The sequence below is a fragment of the Camelus bactrianus genome, chromosome 10, assembly GCF_048773025.1.
Source record: "Camelus bactrianus isolate YW-2024 breed Bactrian camel chromosome 10, ASM4877302v1, whole genome shotgun sequence".
NCBI classification, from domain to species: Eukaryota; Metazoa; Chordata; class Mammalia; order Artiodactyla; family Camelidae; genus Camelus; species Camelus bactrianus.
In genome coordinates, this window is record NC_133548.1 from 34,499,478 (window position 1) to 34,522,043 (window position 22,566).

Consider the following 22,566-nt stretch of genomic DNA (forward strand, 5'->3'; position numbering starts at 1 on the left):
ACTTAGCTTTCTCATTGTGAAGATAATGATGCTGTAGCTCAGAGAACCCGATTAACGTGCCTGAGGTCACACAGCTGGCAAATAGCAGGGCCAAGGTTTGAATCCAGAAAGTTTGACTCCAAAGCCCACACTCAGTCTCCCTCAGCCCAAGGAGAGGTTGTTCTCCTGCAGCAAGAAGCAGACGTCTGCATAGCTGATAATCTGGGAATCTCAGGGTTTTCTAAAGCTTGTGATTAGGTATCACATGTCTCAGGAAGCACATCCTTCTTTTTGAGGGAGGGGGCAAACTATCCAAAAAGTGGGGGCTATTTTACCACTGATTCTGAGCAAAGCAATCAAAACAGCTTCAACAAAAAAAGCTAATTAGGAAGTCATAACTTGGAAAACCACCAAATGCAATTTTGATGAGAATCAAATTTAATAAAAGCACAGCTTCTGGTCCCTGCAGCTAGAGCTGATGATCAGGCATGTGAGGGGAATGGCTAACGGAGAGGTCAATGAAGACGTGGAGACTCCAGGTAGAACAGGCAGGGCTGCAGGGCTGTCCGTCCGTCCGTCCGTCTGTCCTCCATAAGGCACAGAGACAGACCTCTGGAGACTCACCAGAGGAGACAGCACTGGCCCTGGGAAAGGGAGAGGGCCAGAGGCTTCAAAAGAAAGCAGCTTCCTTCCTGCCTCCAGATTCTTATTCATGTAAAGAAGTTCTTGGGAGTTTCCTTAGCGAACAGACAAGAGTGGCTTGTAATTAACATTCATGCCAAGGGCTGCTTCCCAGAGACTCGTAAATCACTCCTGCTTGTAGGTTACACCCTATCCGCCCCCTCCTGTCAGACACCCTTGGCCACCCTAGTTAACCGTGAGTGTCAAAGGGAGAAAACGCGAATCCAGATTCTAACAGCAGGAGACAAATTCTGAAAGAATGATGTTCAATTAATACCTCAAAATAATTTGTGCCCTTAAAATGCTTCACAGGTTATAAGATGCTTTTTTGAGCATTTCCTTATTTAGTCTGCAGAGTAATTCTATGCGATAGCTGTCTTTATTGTATCCATCTGACAACGCGTGAAGAAAGGCTCAGAGAGGTTAAGTGACTTGGCCAAAGAGACATAGCTTATAACGATGATGTGAGAAGTTAATGCACTTTGGATTTGGAAAGACTTGGGCTTAAATTCCAACTCTGCCCTTACCAGCTGTGTGATCTTGGGAAAATCTCTCCAGTACATCTCAGCCTGGGTCTGCTCAGCTGCGATAGCAGCTACCGTTTAAGAGGGTTTCCTCAGTGCCAGGCACCATTCTAAGTACCCCTGGTGGGTTGTTTGCAATGATGGCCACCAATAACTCCTCCCATTACTAGAGTGCAAGTCACGTTCCCCTCAGGAAGTAGAGTTGATTTCTCTCCTCCTTGAAGCTGGGCTGGCCTTGTAACTTGCTTTGACTCCTAGAATGTGGTGGAAGCAGCACTGAGCTAGGTCCCGGACTAGACATGAAGAGGCTGGTAGCTTGTACACTCCATCTCTGGGAGTCCTGAGTCACCACATAAAAAAAATTCTGAACACTTGCCGGAGAGAGGGGCCCAGCCAGCCCCCAGCCGAGCTGCCATAGCTTTGAGGAAGACCTCTTGGTCTCAGCCTCATCTGAACTGCACCAGCCAACATCCCGCAGAGAAGAGAGGTGTTCCCCATGGAACAGTTGTTTCCTAATTGTGAAAACGTGAGCAAACAAATAGTTGTTGTACTGGGGTGATTCTTTTTGCAGCAACAGATAACTAAAATGGTGCCTAATTTCTAATAATTTATTCAGTCTTTATATCAACCCCATGGAGAAACTGAGGCACAGAAAGCTGAAATAACTCACCCAAAGTTACCCACCCAATAAATGGCTGAGCAGGATTTAAACATAGGCATGCTGGCTCCAGAGTCCACATTTGTAAGCACCATATTATGCCCCTCTTTGTAAAAGGACAGACCTCTCAGAGTTATTAAAAGGACTGTCCCTCCCCAGTGTGGTCCCACAGGGCCATCCACGCCTCCAAGAGGAAACTCCACCTGGGCTCACCTGACATTGACCAGACCCAGAGCCCATCTGTAATCCCGACTCGATGCTGCCCTCCAGTGGCCACTGGCTGTCCAAGCCTTCTACTCACCTGTCACAAACCCCCGAGGCTGTAGGAAGGCAGTTTAGGGATCTGTCATCCCTTGAGGGATGACACCACCCCATGCTTCCTGACTGTAACTGCAACCTCTCCTGTTCTGTTTGGGTCCAACTTTAGCCAGGCCTTGCCATGTTCACTGCTCAGAGGAAAGCATCCCACCTGAAGCTTGAGTTGAAGTGCCTCTAGACCCCCAGAGGAGAATGGATAGCCTGGGGGTAGGGGATGTCCCTCTTCAAGCCATCAGCAGATGTGAAACTCCCAAAACCCCTGGTTTTCTCATCCTGAGCCCAGCATACTGTCAATTGCCCAAGAATTGCACAGACAGCATTTAATCAGAGGCAGCTGTACTTTAGCAAGAGAAGTGTATGCAGCAGCTAAAAAAATCAAACATACAAATACAACATTCAGCTTACTCATCATTAGCCATAGACTGTAATAGGTAGGAGGCTGGGCTCTTGGAAAGACAGACCTGGGTTTGAATTCTGGCTCCATCATTTACTGGCTGTGTGACCTTGGACCAGTCTCCTAACCTCTCTGGGCTTCAATGTCTTCATCTGCAAAATGGCTATACTAACAGCAACTCTCTCACAGAATTAACATGAAGATTAAATGATAGGATATCTGAGAGTGCAAGTGATCAAAGAAGTCTGAACATACTTAGTCCGTGTGCTTATTTAATTTTAAAGTTCTCTGATTATTTTACATTTTAGATGTAATCCATGTCTATTACATAAAATTTGAAAAGAAAGACAGAAAGAGTCTGATGCAAGGTTTTAAATCAGGGTCCATTAATCCCCTTAAGGGCCGGTAAGAAGTTCATAGGGTCCCTGAACTTGAATGGGAAAAATGACATATTTATTTCATCAGGTTTTAACTAAAATACAGTGTTTCCATCCACTATGAATACAGGCATCAAATCACAGTAGTTTTAGCTGTAGGACTAGCAACTTTGTCACTGACAGGAATCTCAGACATTCTACCACATTTTAGTTTTTGCAGGTATTTTGAAATAGTATTTGCATTCATCACCCCTTCTTAGGTATAGTAGTTATTCAGCCTCCTGCTAGATAATCCCTGTTATTTAAGGCGTTAAAAAGAAGCAATACATTACCACATTGCAAATTTGTTTTAATATTTTGATACTTTTATTTCAACATCATTGGTTTCTTTTGAAATTCTATGTTTACCATTTCATGCATTAAAAACATGCTGAGAAGGGGCCCACAGGCTCATCAAACAGCCAAAAAGAATTTTTGTTCTACAAAACGGGTTAAGATCCGCCTGCTGTAGTGCCTCCACCATTCAGATTCCTTAACTGTTTATGTATTTCCTATTGTTGCAATCAGGTTGTAAAATATAATTTTGTAGCCTGTGTTGTTAACTAACCATAAACATGTTTTCACGCTATTTCTTGCACACAGAATTTTTAATGGGGGCATAACAGTCCATTTTGTTAATGCCCCATAATTCACTCTTTCCCTATAGCTTGCCATTTAGAAATGGTTTGAATGTGTCACTTTTATAAATGACATTGGGACAAGCATCTTCCTGCATAAAAGATCTCCCATGTTTTATATTCTTTCCTCAGGTGAGATTGCCAGCAGTGGCAGAGTGAACATTTTCAAAACTCTAACACCCTCCCTGGCTCCTGGGGAGCTGAATGCACTGACATTCAGGATGGAGAAAGAAAGAAGGCTTTGACAGGGGAGCCTGAGGAGCCAGAAAGACAAATGTAGGATGGGCCACCACGGACAGGTGTGCAGGCTGTGTCCTGCTCAAGGATGCCCGATCCAGGTGATAAGTGTGGGCTGGATTCTAGCTCATCTCTGCTACCAAGCTATGCACTCTGGCTGGGGCTGGCAGCCCACAGGAAGGCAGGTTCTCCCTAAGGCACCAAGGAGACTGAAGCAGGCCTGCCGAGGAATCCACCATTGCCCCCTGGTGGTAGCATCTCCTTGGGGGTTCCAGGATACAAAAGTAGCAAGGACCTACTGTATAGCACAGAGAATTATATTCAATTTCTTGTAATAAGCTGTAATGGAAAAGAAACAAAAAGTATACGTGTGTATGTATATGTATAACTGAATCGCTTTGCTGTACACCTGAAACTAACATTGTAAACTGACTACACTTCAATAAAAAATAAGAATAATTAAAATGTTTTTAAAAATCCACACTCACAAAGAATGCTGGAAAGGAGGGACCACATTTTCAACCTGGAGTTTCTAGACCTCAAGGATCTGAGAAGGCAAAATGTGAGCTCACAAGCAAGCTTTACTTCCAAAACATCTAATAAAAATTAACACATGCCCTCAATAAGGCCTTCCCCGTACAACTGCTATAGGTTGAAGGTCATTCCTGTCTTCTGCTCCTTAGGGGCACATGGTTACTGCAGTGGCTGTTGCAGTGTGCTGCCCAGATCCCTCTTCAGGACAGGGTCCCTCACTCCCCCAGGTCTAGGGGTGTCCGCTGCTGTTCATGGCTCAGTCCCTCCCCAGGAACCACACTGAAGGGAGCTGCCTTGCCCAAGGTGCTGGTCCCTGCCCGAAGGATGTGGGGTACTCAGGCCTGAGCCCTCACCCAACGGAGACAACTCTGCAGCTCATCTCAACTTCAGTGCTGCCAGGAGATGGGCTAAGGCCTCTGTTGTGAATGCATGGAAGTCCCACTTATCCATCTGCCCTCCTCCCACTTCCCTCTCACCCTCCAAGATGGCTTCTCAGAGCACCCCCAACTTCCTGAATATTCATCTTGTCTCAGAATCCACTTCTCAGGGAACCCAATCTGAGATAGTTACATATCTTTGTCTAATAGAAAGTGAGAGGAGTAAATTATCACAATATACATTGGGAGATAAAAAAAATGGTTTTCAAAACATGGTGTCCATGAGGTAGGACTCCATTTTCAAAAAAGACCTTTGCTGGTTAAAACAACAACATCTAACCCTGATCCTCACCTACCTCCCTTGTTTTATGGATGAGAAAAGAATCCCAGAGGACAAGTGACTTGGAAGTCACACAGCCTATAAATCTCAGGCCTAGAGTTCAAAGTCACACTAGTAGTGTTTTCAGCCCTCAAGGCTGCCTCTCACCAGCTTTGGGTTCAGGGTAACCCATTATCCAGATAAAAGTTGATCCTATTAGTGGGGAGAAGCAGGGCTCTGAAGCCCAGGGTCTCCTCAAAGGCGTGGGCATCTCTCCTGCCCTCATTCTAACTTCCAGAGAAAAATCCTATGCCATAAGGCAATCCTAGTGTGAGCACTGGCATCAGACGGCCTGTCCTGGCTCTGCTGCTTGCTAGCTGTGTGTCTTTTGGATAGTTTATTTGCTTCTCTGAGCCACACTTTCTTCATCTGTAAAATTAAAATTCTAATAATTTCTCAGAGTTGTTTTCTGATGAAGAGAAAAACCTATTTGTAGATTTTGTAGCCCTCCCAGGTCCTTCAAAGGCTCTAACCCAGACTTAGTTCCCTCAGGCCACCTTTATCCTGCATTATCTCCTGAGCATAGAGCATAGTATTTCCAAGAAGAGATAACTCTTATAGCTTTTCAGGGTGAAATTAGATCAAATGCTCTGTCCTCTTCTCCCTAGCCAGAGGGACAGAAGCCAGCTTCCCTCTCTACGGGGTACAAGGCCCTTTGAGCAGGACAGCCTGAGAACCTTGCCTGAACTTGCCAGCAGAGGGCAGCACCACTCTGCCAAAAGCCCAGGAGGCTATGCCGTCCACTCCCGGCCTCCACCATCTGATTATTTCACCGGCTCCCACAGAGAGCCTGGTCCTGCCTCTGAAACTCTTTCCCTGGAGCCCAGTGGCTGTGGCATGTCTCCCTAGAAATGTAATGACCAGACTTTCAGGTCTGCAGCGTCCAGGGCTGGATTCAATTGGCAAGGCCAAAGCACATTCGAATGTGCTCTTCTGTTAAATATGCCAGTTTGTAGCAAACAATACAGCCTGCGGGTGGAGATTCAAACCAGACCAAGGCCACCAGCAGCCTCAGCTCACTGTTTCCTACGCATTTGACAATCTGGTGGCGAATGACTTCGCTCAGTCATCCTGGGGGGTGGGCAAGGGGAGAGGGCAAGAGACAGACAGACTATTGTGTGTACGCACACTTTGTCTGCATTTGTGTATCCTGATGCTCTGGGTGGAGGGCACCAGGAGGGAGGATGGACGAAGCAGGGGTGGGGCCCCACACTTCCTTCCTCCTCCACAAGGAATTCGAACAAACCCTGGAGCAGAGCCCTCATATGCCCCCGATAGCCAAGAGTCCTGCTCAAGACAATGACATGAATAAAGTTGGGGGTGGGAGGGTATGTTGATTTTCCTGTATCTCAGATTCAGGAGACAGAGCAAAGGTTTTCAGGGCTTTCTAGAAAGAGGCTCTGGCTAAGGGGTCTTCCGGGTTGGAGCCAGGAAATGCACTGAAAGAGGGCTGGCCCTCTCAAGAGTCCCTCGAAGCAGGGCTCTCCCAAGTGACAGGGACAGCCTCTCGTCACCAGGTGACATACTCCTGTACAAATGTGTCCACAGAGAGCATATCACACAGCCATGCTGCGGGCAGAGCCAGGGCTGCCGACCTCTGCCTTCTTTTTCATTCCACTAACGCAGTGGACAAGAAGAATTTCTGCTTACGCATTAATTTCACTGTCTTGAGTGGAGATCTCCCACCCTCCCTCCCTCCCTCTCTCTCTCTCTCTCTCTCTCTCTCTCTCTCTCTCTCTCTCTCTCACACACACACACACACACACAATGCAATGTCGATGCTAAAGGAGTAAGCAAATTCTTCCACAGAGAGAACTGCTGCCCAGGAAACAGCTCCTCAGAGAAAGCTACTTTAAGGCAGAAAATCCTCCCAGTGCGCTGGCCAATGTATGCAGTTCGCCTTTTTGAGACCACAGCACTGAAATAATCTTTTTTTGCCCCCCACTTTCTCTCCAAAATGCCTATCATCTCCATGAGACCGAATAATTTACGTGCTGCCTGTCCTTCAAGCCACAAAGGGGCTCCCCTGAATGCTGTTCCACGGCCTTGGGACACACAGAGCCTCATCTCGAGTCCTCTGACCCACACGGGGTCTGGCTGGGACGTCGCGCTGGCTCGGCTCCGGGTGGGGTGGGAGGGAGTGGGGCGGGGCTGCCCCTGAGCACGGCAGCCCAGGGCCCAACAGGGCAGGCTGGCTCCGAGACCCCCGGCCCCAAGCGTCCGTGATGCTGCTGCCCTGGGGCTTCGGGGAACTGACCCAGAGACGCAGAAGAGCGTGAGAGTGAAGAGGCTGAACACCCAGTGAGTGGAAACTGTGAATTCCTCACAGACATGACATGCACACCTCCCCGCTCCTGGCTCCATCTGTCCACGGATTCCCAGTTACCTCAGTTCTTGCTCTTCCCAGCCCCAGGGGTGGCAAAGAGGCAAAAGACAGGTGATAGGTGCCTCTCCCCACCCTCTCTGCACTGCCACCTGCCTCCCACCCTCTCTGCACTGCCACCTGCCCCCCACCCTCTCCGCACTGCCACCTGCCCCCACGGGCTCCCAAACTGACCAGTCTAGCTGCCCCCTCCAGGGGCCCTGGGCCACCCCAGGCTCAGCCCTGGGCCTCCACGGAATGCAGCACCTCATCAGTAATTCACAGCCTCCCCTCTGTTCCTCAGACAAAGGGAAGGGGGTGTGCAGGCCTCAGAAGCGCAGTGCCCAGGGCTGCAGGGTCAGGCAGCTAGCTAATGTCCTCACCAAAGGAGGGGCAAGGAGGGGATGGAGAGGAGAATTAGGGACGGCAGTGGTGGGGGTGCATGGAGCAGAGAAAAGAAGGCGAGGCCAGGAAAAGGAAGGAGAATGAATCCAATCTAGAATAACAGCTCTAGAAGGCACACGTGCTTCATGTGTGAAATGCACTATTCCGACAGAACTAAGAAACAGGTTTTTTCCCACCGCTGTTTTAGCCTCGAAATGGGAGGAAGCAGGACGCGGCTGGGTTTCACAGACTATTTCTTCACAGTTTCTTATTCTGTTTTGACAAGACATCTGCTTAAGCTACTATTCTGAACCTCGCGGTGTGGAGCCTCCGTCAGCTTTGCCAATTCCAATGTTCCGCAACATCACACAGAGGAAGCTGACAGCCCGCGCACCTGGCGGGCGGGGAGGCTGGATGGAGGGGGCTGCGGAGGTGGGCGAGGGTGAGGAGCACTTGGCGGGGTCACCTCTCAGCAAAGAGGGGTGCTGGGCCCCTCAGGTAAGTCGCTTGACCTCTCTGAGCCCCAGCCTGGCCTCTGACCCCCTCCTCGTGGAAGAGAACACATGGTCCTTCCCCTTGGGGTATTTATAGTCTAGAACTTGATCTCAATTACGAATCAGCCTGCTAACCCGCAAGCACTCTAGTATAGGATGCAGAAAAAAAAGTGACAGGAATGGGCTGGATTAGTTCCCCAGAGAAGAGGCAGGGCCAAGTGGGAAGGGATGGGCTTGGCCATTGTCACTCATTAGGCAAATATTTACAGAGCGCCTGTCCTGGGCCAGGCCTTGAAGCCACAGCAGTGAGCGCCAGACCCAGTCGCTGATCTTGTGTAGCTCACCATCTGGGGAGTAGCAGTCTCCGCTCAGGTTCCCGTGCGCCTGCCCTTGGGCAAATCACCTGACCTCTGTGGGCCTCAGTTTCCTCATCTATGAAACAGATGTTGTTCATCCCAAACTCATGGGCTTATTGGAAGGATTTAGTGATGCTTTAGGTATGAGGGCTTAAGCACAGGGCCTGCATTCAGTAAGTGCTTAATAAATGTGCCTCCTTCTCTTTCCTTATTAGAAGACAGGGGCTTTAACGGGCTCTGGAAGGAAATTCAGAGTTTCTCAGGCAGCGATTTTCTTTATCAAATGAGCATCGGGAATGGCTTTATTCCTCCCTTCCTTCAAATTTTGTCCTGTCAAAGTCCCCTGCCTCAACCCTAGGCAGTATCTCCAGCAGGTCACAGAGCTTTTCTGGTTGCCTTCGGGCATTGGAACAATCTCATTTTCAGATATCACCAGTCCAGTGCAATCTAACTCAAAGTCTGGCTCTCTTTTCCAGCTCCACATGTGTCCTCTCTCCCTGGCCGAGGTGTGAGTGAAGTGGCGCCACAGACCAGCGGGGGGGGGGGGGGCAACTGATTTCCTTTCCTTTCCATCTCCTCTCCACTTGCTTTCCTGTTTCCAGCCCCTCTGGAGCTAGGGGAGGAGGATGGGAGGCTATGGGGAAAGGGCAGATTCAGATGGGACTGATGTTAACAGTTATCTGTGGTGCCCCTGGTGGGCAGATGACCTAATGCTCATGGGGGCATTTTGGGTTCTTAGGGGATGTCCACTGGGGCCTCCACATTGTATTATTCATGACTCAGGGAAGCCCTGTGGGGCACCCTCTCCTTCCTCCTCCCCGGAGCCAGACTCTGTCCCCGGCACAGCATCCCCATGTAATTCTGCCACTGGAGTCCCCTCATTCTGGCAGGCAGCCCTCTGGGGTGGGGTCCTCTTAAGATGGCTCAGTCTGTTACCTGCCACGCTGTCAACTGCCATACTATTGGCAGAAAAGTCATGCTCTCACGGTACCTGCCCTCCTTTCTCTGTAGTCAGGGCCCTCTCTTCCATCCAGGGTCTCAGGTGAACCCACAAGCTCCCAGGGAGATTTGCCCTTCAATCCCAAGAGATAGCACAAGGTGAAGAAGGGGGTAACATCCGTTTCCGTACAGACTAGCAAGCATCCTGCTAGGAAGAATATCCCAGTCTCCCTTCTCGAAGGCAGCCTCGGTCATCTCTCTAAGTGGTTCCAAAGGGTCTCCCTTCTTACCTACCCCCAGGCTTCCTTTATTCACTCTGGAAGTAGGAGCCCCATGACTGGTCTTGGTCAGTTCATTGAGAATGACACAGCCCTATCCTCAGAAAGAGTGAAACCTAACAACAGAAAATGTTGTTAAAAGATGTTAGAGGAAGCAGTGTGGGAGTAAGATACTGACATGCATAAGGAAGGTTCTCCCATCAGGGCTTCTGCATTACACAACTGGAAGGAGCAGCGGTCAGACTGCAGGGTGAATGATGTCTCTCTGGGGTTGTGCCATATGGCAGACTTGCCCTAAAGATACTTTGGGTTAGCTCCTCTACCAGCCAACCATCCGTGCAGATCCATCCCCAAGCTTCCTCTGCTGATGTGAGGATCTGGCTGCACACATGAACCCACTCACGGCTACCACCTCCAAATGCTGACCTCGCATTGCCCGATTCATCTCTCACAAGACCTTTGCACCCAGAGGCAATGGAAGACATGGGAAACCACACATCCCAACTTTTGTGCCACAATGTTAACATCTCGGGAGCATCAGCCAAACCCCAAGACAATAAGAAATGATCCTTTTGATTTCCTATCACATACAGAAAGGGGAGAGTGGCTTTTAGTCCCAAAGGCTGAGACATTCATCTGCTTAGGGGCTCAGATGACGCCCAAGGCCCTTCTCACTCAGAGAAGCAGCGATCTGAAAGAGATGCGGTCTCATCTTTCTTGTCTGTAACCCCAGCTCAGATAAAAAAGGAGGACATGCAAGAAATCAGTGACCTCTGCTTAATACAAATTACCTCATCTTTGAGCAGCTTATATGTTTAAACACTCACCTTTAAAATGTTCTGAAATTTTCTACTGCTTGTGGTTGGCAACACACTGGTGAAGGGCACACTCTTTGGTGAGGGAGGCCAACTGTAGACCCAGACAACACGGGTTCATAAATCCTCACTCTCCCGCCATCACTGTGGTCCTGGGTGAATGACTTGACACCTGTCTGCCTCAGTTACTGCAGCTGCAAAATGGAGACAAGAACAGGTCCTCCCTCCGAGGGCACAAGAGTGATGTCACTAAGAATCAGCCCTGGTTCACAGTCTGTGCTGCAGAATGTGTGCCGTTGGGAGTGAACGGTGGTAACTGAACCCCTTGTCATTTGATTCCCTTTAATCGCTCACATCTTTGCTGTTTCAGGATTTCCCTTTGCTGGGCCCTTTCCTTAAGTTTCATTCCTTTCTGCACCTCCGTGAACTTCTCTCTGGAGATACCCATTCCCAACAGCCATGAAATTGTCAATAACTGACACCACAACTAACCTCAACCTGAGAACCCAGAGAGGAACAGTCAGGCGCCCTGAGTCTGAAGCCAATCCCATTCCTCACTAGCTGGGTGATTTGCAGCAGGTTCTTCCACCTCTTAGCCTGGACTTTCCCCATTTGTAAATCAGGGATGATGCTCACCTTTACTTCTCCTTAATCCACTCTTCAAACATTTCTTGGGGGCCCATTAAGTGGCAGATGTTGAAATGTTATGATCCAGACTACAGTTGTTTCATTTTAGTTAGCAGGGAATCAGAGCCCATAAACATCTCCAGAAGGCAGCCCGTTCCTTGGAGTGAAGGTGAATTCTCAGCCCCTTTCTAATTATTTCTACTACCCCATGATTATCATTAGCATCATTGTGAGTGAAGGTGAATTCTCAGCCCCTTTCTAATTATTTCTACTACCCCACGATTATCATTAGCATCATTCTGACTTCGCAAAGAGAGGATGGGCAAGTCTTAGAGCAATGGAGAGTGTGGGGTGGGGTCCTCCATCTCCTCCAACGTCTCAGCCCTCACTTTTCCTTTAGGAAATGGCCCCAAGGAAAGTGAATGTGAAAGAAAAACTCGAGAGGCCAAAAGAAGAGGTAGAGAAGGTGAAAACTGGAGCTGGAAGCCAGCAGCCTCCTCTCCATGTCTGATAACCCTGTGTGCAGAGCCAGAACACACTTCACGGACCTGCGGCCAAGGTGGGGACTGAAAAAAGCAGTGGTGGGAGAATGAAAAAACCAGCTTCCGGGGTTCGCAATAAGAAAAACCAGAAAGAAGCTATTTTGGTGTCAGCAGTTTCATGTTTCCTGGTAAAGTACTGCTTTTATTTGTCATTGAATGTGAGGGGGTGGATGAGAGCAACCCAAGTATTTCCAGCATCTTTCAAGCTGTCCATCTGCCAGGCCTGCTTCTGGCCCTCGCTGGGCTCTGCACAGCCTCCAGGCCTGGCTACCTTTATTAACAATTGCTTGCCAATATGGAGAGCTGGCCTCCAAAGTCACCGTAGGACCATTAACCTCCAGGCAGCAGCAGCGCCCACCTGCCGGCCTGGGGAGGCCCTGTTAAGAGTGGGTATGCAGCCCAAAGTAATAAAATACCTAGGAATAAATCTAACCAACAAGGTGAAAGACTTATACACAGAAAACAATAAAACATTGATGAAGGAAATTAAAGAAGACTTAAAAAAATAGAAAGATATCCCATGCTCTTGGATTGGAAGAATCAATATTGTTAAAATGGCCATATTGCCCAAGGCAATCTACAGATTTAATGCAATCCCTATCAAATTACCCAGGACATATTTCACAGAACTAGAACAAATCATAATAAAATTTATATGGAACCACAAAAGACCTAGAATTGCCAAAGCATTACTGAAGAAAAAGAAAGAGGCTGGAGAAATAACTTTCCCAGACTTCAGACAATACTATAGAGCTACAGTCATCAAAACAGCATGGTATTAGTACAAAAACAGACATATGGACCAATGGAACAGAATAGAGAGCCCAGAAATGAACCTACAAACTTTTGGTCAACTAATCTTCGACAAAGGAGGCAAGAATATACAATGGAAAAAGACAGTCTCTTCAGCAAATGGTGTTGGGAAAACTGAACAGCAGCATGTAAATCAATGAAGCTAGAACACTCCCTTACACCATACACAAAAATAAACTCAAAATGGATCAAAGACTTAAGCATAAGACAAGATACAATAAACCTCCTAGGAGAAAACATAGGCAAAACATTATCTGACATACATCTCAAAAATGTTCTCCTAGGGCAGTCTGCCCAAGCAATAGAAATATAAGCAAGAATAAACAAATGGGACCTAATTAGACTTACAAGCTTCTGCACAGCAAAGGAAACTATAAACAAAATGACAACCTATGGAATGGGAGAAAATTTTTGTAAAAGATGAAACTGACAAAGTCTTGATCTCCAGAATGTATAAGCAGCTCATATGACTTAATAAGAAAAAAACAAGCAACACAATCCAAAAATGGGCAGAAGACCTAAACAAGCAATTTTCCAAGGAAGAAATACAAATGATCAATAGGCACATGAAAAAATGGTCAATATCACTAATTATCAGAGACATGCAAATCAAAACTACAATGAGGTATCACCTCACACCAGCCAGAATGGCCATCATTCAAAAGTCCACAAATGACAGATGCTGGAGAGGCTGTGGAGAAAAGGGAACCCTCCTACACTGTTGGTGGGAATGCAGTTTGGTGCAGCCACTGTGGAAAACAGTATGGAGATTCCTCAAAAGACTAGGAATAGACTTACCATATGACCCAGGTGAATCCTGCTCCTGGGCATATATCCAGAAGGAACCCTACTTCAAAAAGACACCTGCACCCCAATGTTCATAGCAGCACTATTTACAATAGCCAAGACATGGAAACAGCCTAAATGTCCATCAATAGATGACAGGATAAAGAAGAAGTGGTATATTTATACAGTGGAATACTATTCAGCCATAAAAATGACAACATAATGCCATTTGCAGCAACATGGATGTCCCTGGAGAATGTCATTCTAAGTGAAGTAAGCCAGTAAGAAAGAAAAATACCATATGAGATCGCTCATATGTGGAATCTAAAAAAAAAAAAAAGAACATAAATACAAAACAGAAACAGACTCATAGACATAGAATACAAATTTGTGGTTGCCAAGGAGGAGGGTGGGAAGGGACAGACTGGGAGCTCGAAATTTGTAGATACTGACAGTCATATGCAGAATAGATAAACAAGATTATACTGTATAGCACAGGGAAATATATACAAGATCTTGTGGTAGCTCACAGCAAAAAAGAATGTGACAATCAATATATGTATGTTCATGTATAATTGAAAAATTGTGCTCTACACTGGAAATTGACACAACATTGTAAACTGACTATAACTCAATAAAAAAAGTTAAAAAAAGAGTGGGTGTGCAGGGACCCCCCCTCATGTCACTATCAGAGACCCCCCCAGGGCAGCATGTGTACCCACCCCTGATTCTTCAGAAGGGAGCCAGGCCACAGCTGAGCTCCCAGAATCCAGGTGTTACCTATGACCCAAACTCCAGGTGATCTTCTCCCAGACCCTGATCTAAACATGGGTCAGAAGATGTACAGATGGGGAGATGTCGGCCCCTGGGGGCTAGAAAGTGCTGTCTTAAGGACAGAACTTTCCGTCTCAAGGAGAGAAATGGAGGGGGGAAAAAAAGAGTCTCAAATGATTATATTTACTTAAGAGGAACTTTAAAAAGAGAGAACTAGTTCAAAACCTGGGAAATAAAATCTTTTTGACATTCCCCAAGGCAATTTAAATGATAGAAAACCCCTCCAAAAGGGCTGCTGGAGTTTGGACAACAGAAGGTGGTTACCATAGTAACCAGCCCCTCCTTCTGTCTACAACCCACTCCCCTCATTGTCCATGAAGTCACCCCACCCTGCACATGGCTCTGGAGAGCCTGGGATTCTGAGAAGAGGCAGTCCAGCCAGCTCCACTGCCCAGCTGCCAGGCGGTTTTCCTACCTGCCCCCAGTGGCTCAGTCTTTGCCATCCAGGCCCCACGCCCAGGGCCCCCAGCATAGCCCAACACTGGGCTTCCAAGAGTCACGGCAGCCGGACCCCCTGCGGTCCATCAGTCCGCCCTCAGCATGGCCTCAGTGACAAAACAGGCAGGCTTGAGAGAGGAGGAGGTCTCCGAGCTGCAGGTTCAGCCTCCCCCATCATCCACGCTTCGGAAGTCAGTCCAGCCTCAGTAGAGACTCCAAATACAGACCAAATAGGGATAAGATTTCTTTTTAAGAAAACATCTATTTGCTTTCACTGCCTGCTTGAACACAGTTTGGTGTGGTTTCCTGGAGAATGAATTTCCTTGGTTTTTAAAATGGAGCTCAGTGGAATTCTAAGGTTTCCTGGAAGCACCCAATGGAAACTTCCTCGGGTGGGGGGCAGGGAGACCCCAACCCACTTGGAACCCCTCTGCCTCCTGTTACAGCACAGTGTGATATACCATAACTGCCTAAAATCTGAAGACAAACAGCAAGCGAGTTCCTCCTCTTCAGAAAGGTTGAAACTATTAGATTATTTCCCAAATGTTTAGTACCCTCGGGGGAAAAAAAATAAGGCACCACTGCTGTACTTCTATGGCCTATTCATTACAAGCTGAATCATGTGACCAGCAACTGACTCCAAGCCGCTCAATGCCAGCCTCTTGGGGAGCAAGGCCTCAGGGTAAGAGCTTCACTTCAAAGGGGACCAGCCATGACCTTCTTCCTTTGACCATCCACAGGCTGGTGGTGCAGGTGGCCCCCAGGAAGGAACTCTGTCCCTAGAGGCCACATCCAGGGCCAACAGCACTGTTGAAACCAAAGAGGCTCCAAGGGAAAGGCTGGAGGAAGAGCACACGTGTAGTGGTTAACTCAGTTGGCGGCCAGGCCCAGACCAAGCTCCCTGGAGGCAGTGCTGGGACACACATCTGCCTGCCTTATGAAACCTTGGACCTGGTTAGGTCTGGGTAGTGACATGGCCCTCCTGGGAGCTCCTAATAACAGATGCCCACCTTGGTGAGGAGCGCTCTGGCAGGCAGTAGGTACACAAGAAATGAACGAGTAGATGGATGAAAACCACAGGGCTCAGAGCAGCTTCATGGAAGGGAAAGGGTCTCCGAACATGGTAACGGCTCAATGTCGAAGTGGCTCTACTGCCTCTGGGCTGAAAGCAGGGTGGAGAGGAAGAGTACAGTAAGTACCACCTAACCAGGCTCTGGGTGCTCTGCACATGTGGACCCAAGTCATCCTTGCAATGTCTCAGTGAGGCAGGTGTTACGATTCCCATTCCCATCCCTTTGCTTTAAGTCGCTTGCAAGGATCTCCTCTGAGGGAGAGTGTGGAAGATTTGCCTGTTGTCTTACAGTTAGCAGGCGGCACAGCCAGGCTCACTGTCCCCAGGGGGAGAAGGTGGCCAGGTAAGCCACCAGGGGTAAGGAACTGGGAAGAGGCTGCACAGTAAACCCCATTTTCCCCCAAAGGGGATTCTCTCCTCAACTCCAAGCTGTCAATACAGACCAGTGTCCCAGAGTGAAACATGGCCCACCTAGTCCCCGCTGGCTTCAATTTCTCATGTTGGAACTGGGAGACAGAACCCAGCTCAAGCCTTGATGGCTGCTCAAAACACTGGGTTTCTGACTCTCCCTGACCAGGGCCGGGGAACTAGTGAGCCTTGGCGATGAGAGATCTGAATCGGATCTGTATGGTGACTTCCGTCTACGTTGTCATCCCTGAAACCTGTGGCTGGCTTACACATGGATCTCATTCTGCTCACAGTGGAGACTCACAGTAGAAAGAACTCAAGAGTTAAAGAGTCAGAGGCTCTGGGACCATGTCCATCTCCTTCTCACACCCCTTAAATCACTTGATTTAGATGGCAGCCAGCTCCACCCATGCCACTGCTTCCTTGAAGAATTACTAATCCATCCATCCATCCATCCATCCATTTATTCAGCAATCAAACATTTGTTGAGCACTTACTAGGTTCCAGGCACAACAGTAAGCACTATACACCTACAAGATGCTCAAGAAATATTATTGAAATGAATGCATACAGTGCAAATCATATTGCTGTACTAAGCTTTGGTCTAGACATGCAAATGAAGGGGTTTACATTGTAAAAACAATACTTTTTATAGAGCTATAAAGTACACTCGTGTCCATGATAATACCTGATAGATTATTCCCATGAGCCTGGAAATAAAAGAGGAAGAGGAGATGACAAATAGCCTTTGGTGTGGCTGAGAAGGAAGCCTCAGAGTTGGCCAAGTGAGAGAGGAGAGGGCAAGGAAGAGAAAGAGAAATAATGTTTGAAAACCTACTAGGAGTATTGCTTTAACCCTCAAGCCCTCTAGAGTGAGGAGGCAGGTATTTTCACTCCCTTTTTATAGATAAGGGAAGCCAGGCTCAGCTAGGTGAACACACCTCTATAAGATCACACAGTCCAAAATGGCAAGACCTCTGAATCCAAAGTCCCTGGATTTTAACTCCTATACCAGGCTGAACCTTTCTCAAAGAAGGAGTACAAGCTGGAAAGACTGTATCAGTGTGGTGAGGTTTGTTGTGAAGATAAAGGAACAGTACCAGGTGTAGGAGTGTGCAAGGAACATGATAAGCATGACAACATTTCATTGATGGTAGCAATGATTGCCGTTACCTTGGCTGGCAACACACGTCATCAACAGCTCATGCCATGGCTCCTGGAACTTGAGAGATACACTTAGAAAGTAAAAGAGGCAGATGGATGGCTATACAAGGTAGTCATCCTCATTTCCAGCCATAGACAAGGAAACTGAGCCTCTGGGAGTTTCTTCAGTTTGCTTTAAATCACACAAAGAGGAAATGGTAGAGCAGGGATTTGAACCCAGGTCTTCCTAACTTTCAAATTTACATTGCTTCCCATGACCCTATTCTGAAGGTGGCCAAGGAGGGATGAAGAAACTCTTAGAACCTCAGAATTTGGAAGAGACCATAGGCTAATCGCTGGTTCTCAAATGTCAGTGATTAGACCCATGCTTGACTAGCTACATGGAAAGCTTATTACAGCTTTTGGGGAGGACAGAGAGGTGGTCTCACCCCTCGTCAGAGGGGCTGCCTTGTCCTCTAGGACCCAGGTGGCAGGGTTAAAGGTGAGTAGGAGACTGAGGCAGAGCTCGGGGTCTGAGTCAGGCTGACCTCCTGACTCTGCCACTTCTAGCTCAAGGGCTTGGACAAATTCCTGAATTTCCTGAGTCTCGGATCCCTCCCCAGTAGAATGGCAGCACCATGCTTTTGATGGACTCTGTGCTTTGAGTCAGAAAGACCTGGTTAGAGTCACAGCTCTGTTGGTGGCCTTGGCTGAATCACTGAGTCTTTATCTCTACAATGGGCGTACCAAGAACCACTTCACAGCTTGTCACAATGAAATGAGATAGGATATATGGAACAGAGCCTGGCTCCGAGTTAACACTCAATGAACAACAGCTATTCTTACTCAAGGTAGACAGCACAGGGCTTAAGAGCTTGGGCTGTGGAGTGGTCGTTCCTGAATTTACCAGCTCAATCACCTATTGCCTTTGGGACCCTGGACAAGTTTCTTAACCCTCTGTGACTTGTTTCAACTCATTTTGCAAGTTGAGGGTAATAAGATTACCTACCTTAGAGGGTTATGATGAAGATAGAATAAGACACGCTCATAAAATGCCTAGCCTGGAGTCTGGCAGGTGGTGACTGTTCCTTAAAGGGTACCCATTGTTACCTCCATAGGGAGTCAAACCTACTGAGAGCTGGCCAACAGCAGGTAGGTCTCCACAGTAAGGGAGTGAGCTCCCTGTCTGTGGCAGTGCTCAGCCAGAGGCTACAAGACCATCTGTCCAGGGTGGGTGGAAGGGATTCCCATATGAGGTCAGTGGTGGGCCCCACTGACCTCTAAGGCCCTGCCTGTCACGCCCATGCTGTGACTCTGTTTGAGTTAATAGAGAAGACACCAACCCATCAGACCAACAAATCAGAAGTGGAGAAATTACTTACCAGCTTAGCTGAAAAAAATCAAAAAGTCCATTTCCAGCCAAAGGCAATTACAGACTGATCCACAATAAGGCAGAAGCATATTTCAATTGAAAAATGGCATCTTCCTAGCCGTTGCCATATGGAGCCAGGACACCAGGTGGCCCAGGGCTGAGACCAATCACAGGGTCCAATTGGAACTAAATAAAATGACCCCCTGGAGGAAATGGCTCCAGCGAGGCCCACAAATCCCCATGACATGTCATTGTGGCATGTCCCACGTCAGCCTGGGCCTCATGCGCTGCCTGACGCCTGGGGCTCTGTCCCTTCCCTGCAGTGGGACAAAGAGATGAGGGGCCTCAGCTGTGAGTACATCCTGGTGCGGAGGAGGAGCCCCAGGCACAGCAGAGGAGTCCTGGTCTCCGCCCGTTGCTGCAGAGAGCGCCAGGGACAGCTAGATTCACGAGGGGGCTCTGCTGGGGGATGCCAGTCCCCAAAGGTGGATCCAAAGCTTTCCTCTACAGTAAAACTCTCGTCCCGCTGAACTTCAGCTCCATCCCGGGGTAGCAGTCTCAATACAGCCACTCCATCTCTCCTTCCCTGTGTCCTGGAACAATTTGCCTTTTTCCCCTGCCTTTGGAAAGCAGGTCACATTTTTGGTGTAAAAGGTGGGAGAGTAAATGCAGGATATGGAGCTCTGTGGTACTGCCAGGGCCCTATGAGACAACTTGGCTACGATTCCCTTGTCAGCCCCCGAAATCCAAAGCAGCAGTCAGTTGCTCTGCCTCCACTGCCGGCCTACGCTGGGAGTCACATAAATAATGTCCTCTAGCTAGCCCCTCGCCCATCATCATAATGTAGTTTAGCATTTAATAAAGTGTAATCTGTGTTGTGCCAAAAAGGACAAATACTTGGGAAATACTGAGTTAAGCCAGTTGACAGGTTTCCTTCCTGCAGGACTTGCCAGAACTTTTAATAAACTGAAGTTTGTTGGGGATCTCCAAGAAAGGGACTGGGGTGCAGTGAGCGGGGATATTATAGAGGATTTCTCGAGATTTGTTTCAGAGTGTCTTGAAGGAAACACACTTTGGGAAACACTAGCATGACTTGGAGTATGGGATTTGGAGACTGATAGAGGCCTGGGGGTTTGAATCCAGGTTCTGCAATTTACTAGATGTGTGAATTCCTTGAGGCTCTGTTTTGCTTTATTTAACAGAAACAATTATATTCACCCTGCAGAGCTGCCATGAGGATTTATAGCTAAATGTATAAATGTGCATAAAATGCTTAGAGCCTGGGGGAATAATAAGTGCTCAATAAATGGTTACAGTTCTTATTTTTGATACTGTCGTGATTTCATCATGAAGGATGAAACAGACAAGGGTCCTTGGGCTTGTCTTTAGGAGGAGGGAGTAGCAAGGAGGAGAGAAGCTCGGAAGACCTCCTGCAACCAGTCTTGGTGGGGAGATGCCCCAGGGAGAGGCTGCTACTGAAGGTGGGGGGTGGCGGCCACTGAGGGAGAGGGCAGGCTGAGGCCTCTGGCTCTGTAGCCTAACAAAGAAAGGGCTCTGGGGGCTCAGCCAGGACCTTCCTGTACAGTGGCTGGGAACAGCCAACCATGTTTACCCCCTCAGTTGCTGGGAACAATTATCCCTCTCAGACACCCTATTGTCTCTAGCAAAGCAGGCACACAACTCCCATTGGCGCTGATGGGATTATGTGCTCCTATCGGGAAAGAAACAGAGCCCAGGCTTGGATAAGGGACGGGGGAGCAGTGGGTCCCCCTCGGCGACCTATCTCAAGGCAGCCATTCGTTTGATTATCAGCTGAACACAGTCAGGCCTCTTTCAAGAGAACTATTCAACCCTGAGCATTTGTAGCCTGGCTGTTTCTTGATAACTTTTCAGGGAGTACACTGATTGCATCAAATTTGGGATGCAATGAAAAGGCTTCACAATGCCCATGACATTAGATCTTGAATCAAAATGGCATCTGATAATGGCTTTCCAAATGGTTGTGTTGTCTCAGTTGTCTTCAGTCTTTTTGCCCCCATCTCCCAAAAAGAAGGTAGGAAAAAACACTGGTTCCCAGTAAAACGGATTATCTAAAAGTTGTCAACATGAATGGACATAAGTTTACTCTGTGTTAATAAGAGGCAGAAAATCGTGTACCTTTTATAAGATTAAATAAAATTAGGATTAGGTATAATTGGAATAAATATGATGTGATTAAAAATAATGAATGGAATAAAGCACATCAGATCAAAGAGAGATTACATATAAATTTTATCCACGGGTTTTACCAAAATATCTTGAAAAAATGATAGTCCTGGAAAACATCCCAAGCACCTTGAAAAGATGAGCATCACCAGCCTACAGAGCATCCCAACACAGGCCCAAAGACCGTACTTCCAGCACCGTGCTTTGCCTGTAACAGGAACACGCCCAATGCAGGGAACGACAGGAAGCTCTGTGTGTCTAAAGCACCTGAGTTATTCATTACAGGTGGCTTCCTCCAAACCAGTGTTTCAGTTTATCGTTTTGTTTGACACCTCAGATGGTTTGAAATTGCAGGACAAAACATCTTAGTAAAATCTGGGATAAGGGAGAGGTCTCATTCTTGTCAAATAGAAGGAGAGCCTCTCTGAACTTCCATTGGGTGGATCTCCTTGGGCAGATCCATATTGGAAAATTGTTGAAAAACAAGTTGAGTATACTGGAAACTGATTCCCTTCAAACTATTCATGCATACATACCCCTGGGGAAATCTTCACATACCCCTAGTTTGAAGACCGTTGCTCTAACTGATCTTAATGAGATTCAATTCAAGGAATTTGGAGAAACCCATGAATTCGCAAAGTAAAGGCTGCCTGGACATCACAGAGCCATTTAAAGGTTGCAGGGATGAGAAGGGATGAAAATGATACAGGGCTCTTGCACTACATTTTTCATTTATACATTTAGCAAATGGTAATTAAGCACCTACTGCACAGTAGGCACTATTTCAGATGTTGGAATTTTGTGTTGAACAAGACAAAGTCCCTGATTCAGTGGCCCTTAACTTTTAGTGGAAAAAAAATTTTCAATTTAAACTAAACTATAGTTTTGCAAGATGATACCACTGGGGGAAACTGGATGAGGGGCACATAGGATCTCTCTGTGTTATTTCTTGAGCAGCATGTGAATCTACAATTATTCCAAAATAAAAAACGTTAATTGAAAAAAGACACACAAATAAACACAAACTTACATAGACCATGGCATGAAAGCATAAAAAGTGAGTTAAAATTAGAAAATAAAACAGAGGTATGTATAAGAATATGAACAGAGAGCATCCAAAGATTGATTGGCATGGGAAGGCTTCTCAGAAGAGGTTATGGTTAAGCTGAATGATGATGAGAGCCACCTGGCTAGGCCACACTAGAGATGTCACCACTCGGTCAGGTTATTGGACCTCACTGGGGCCCTTCCATTGTCAATGATACTTAAAGATATAGGAATGAAAAAAGCAAACTAAAAGACTACTGGTCTGAGTTGCTTGTTCTGTGGCATTTTCTCATCCAACTTACTGCCAAGTGCAGGTGTTGCTGCAGGTGTTGCAGAAGGTGCAGTGAGGTGAGGGACCCAGGGTTGGGTTCTGGCCCCTCCTCCTCTCTGCAGCCTTATAACCATGGTGAGTTGCTCATTCCTCCGGAATTCAGGCGCTTTCCCTGCAGAACGTGGTCTCCAGACCAATTCCTTTATGTGTATTTCACCTGTCAATCCTCACAACACCCTATGAGG

At 47.3% G+C, this 22,566-nt stretch overlaps 1 protein-coding gene across 1 annotated transcript in view; it reads right to left on the reverse strand.

Annotated features, from left to right (window-relative positions):
* The window catches only part of NAV2 (neuron navigator 2), a 690,492-nt gene that overhangs the window by 490,300 nt on the left and 177,626 nt on the right, over window positions 1–22,566 (reverse strand). The window lies entirely within an intron of this gene.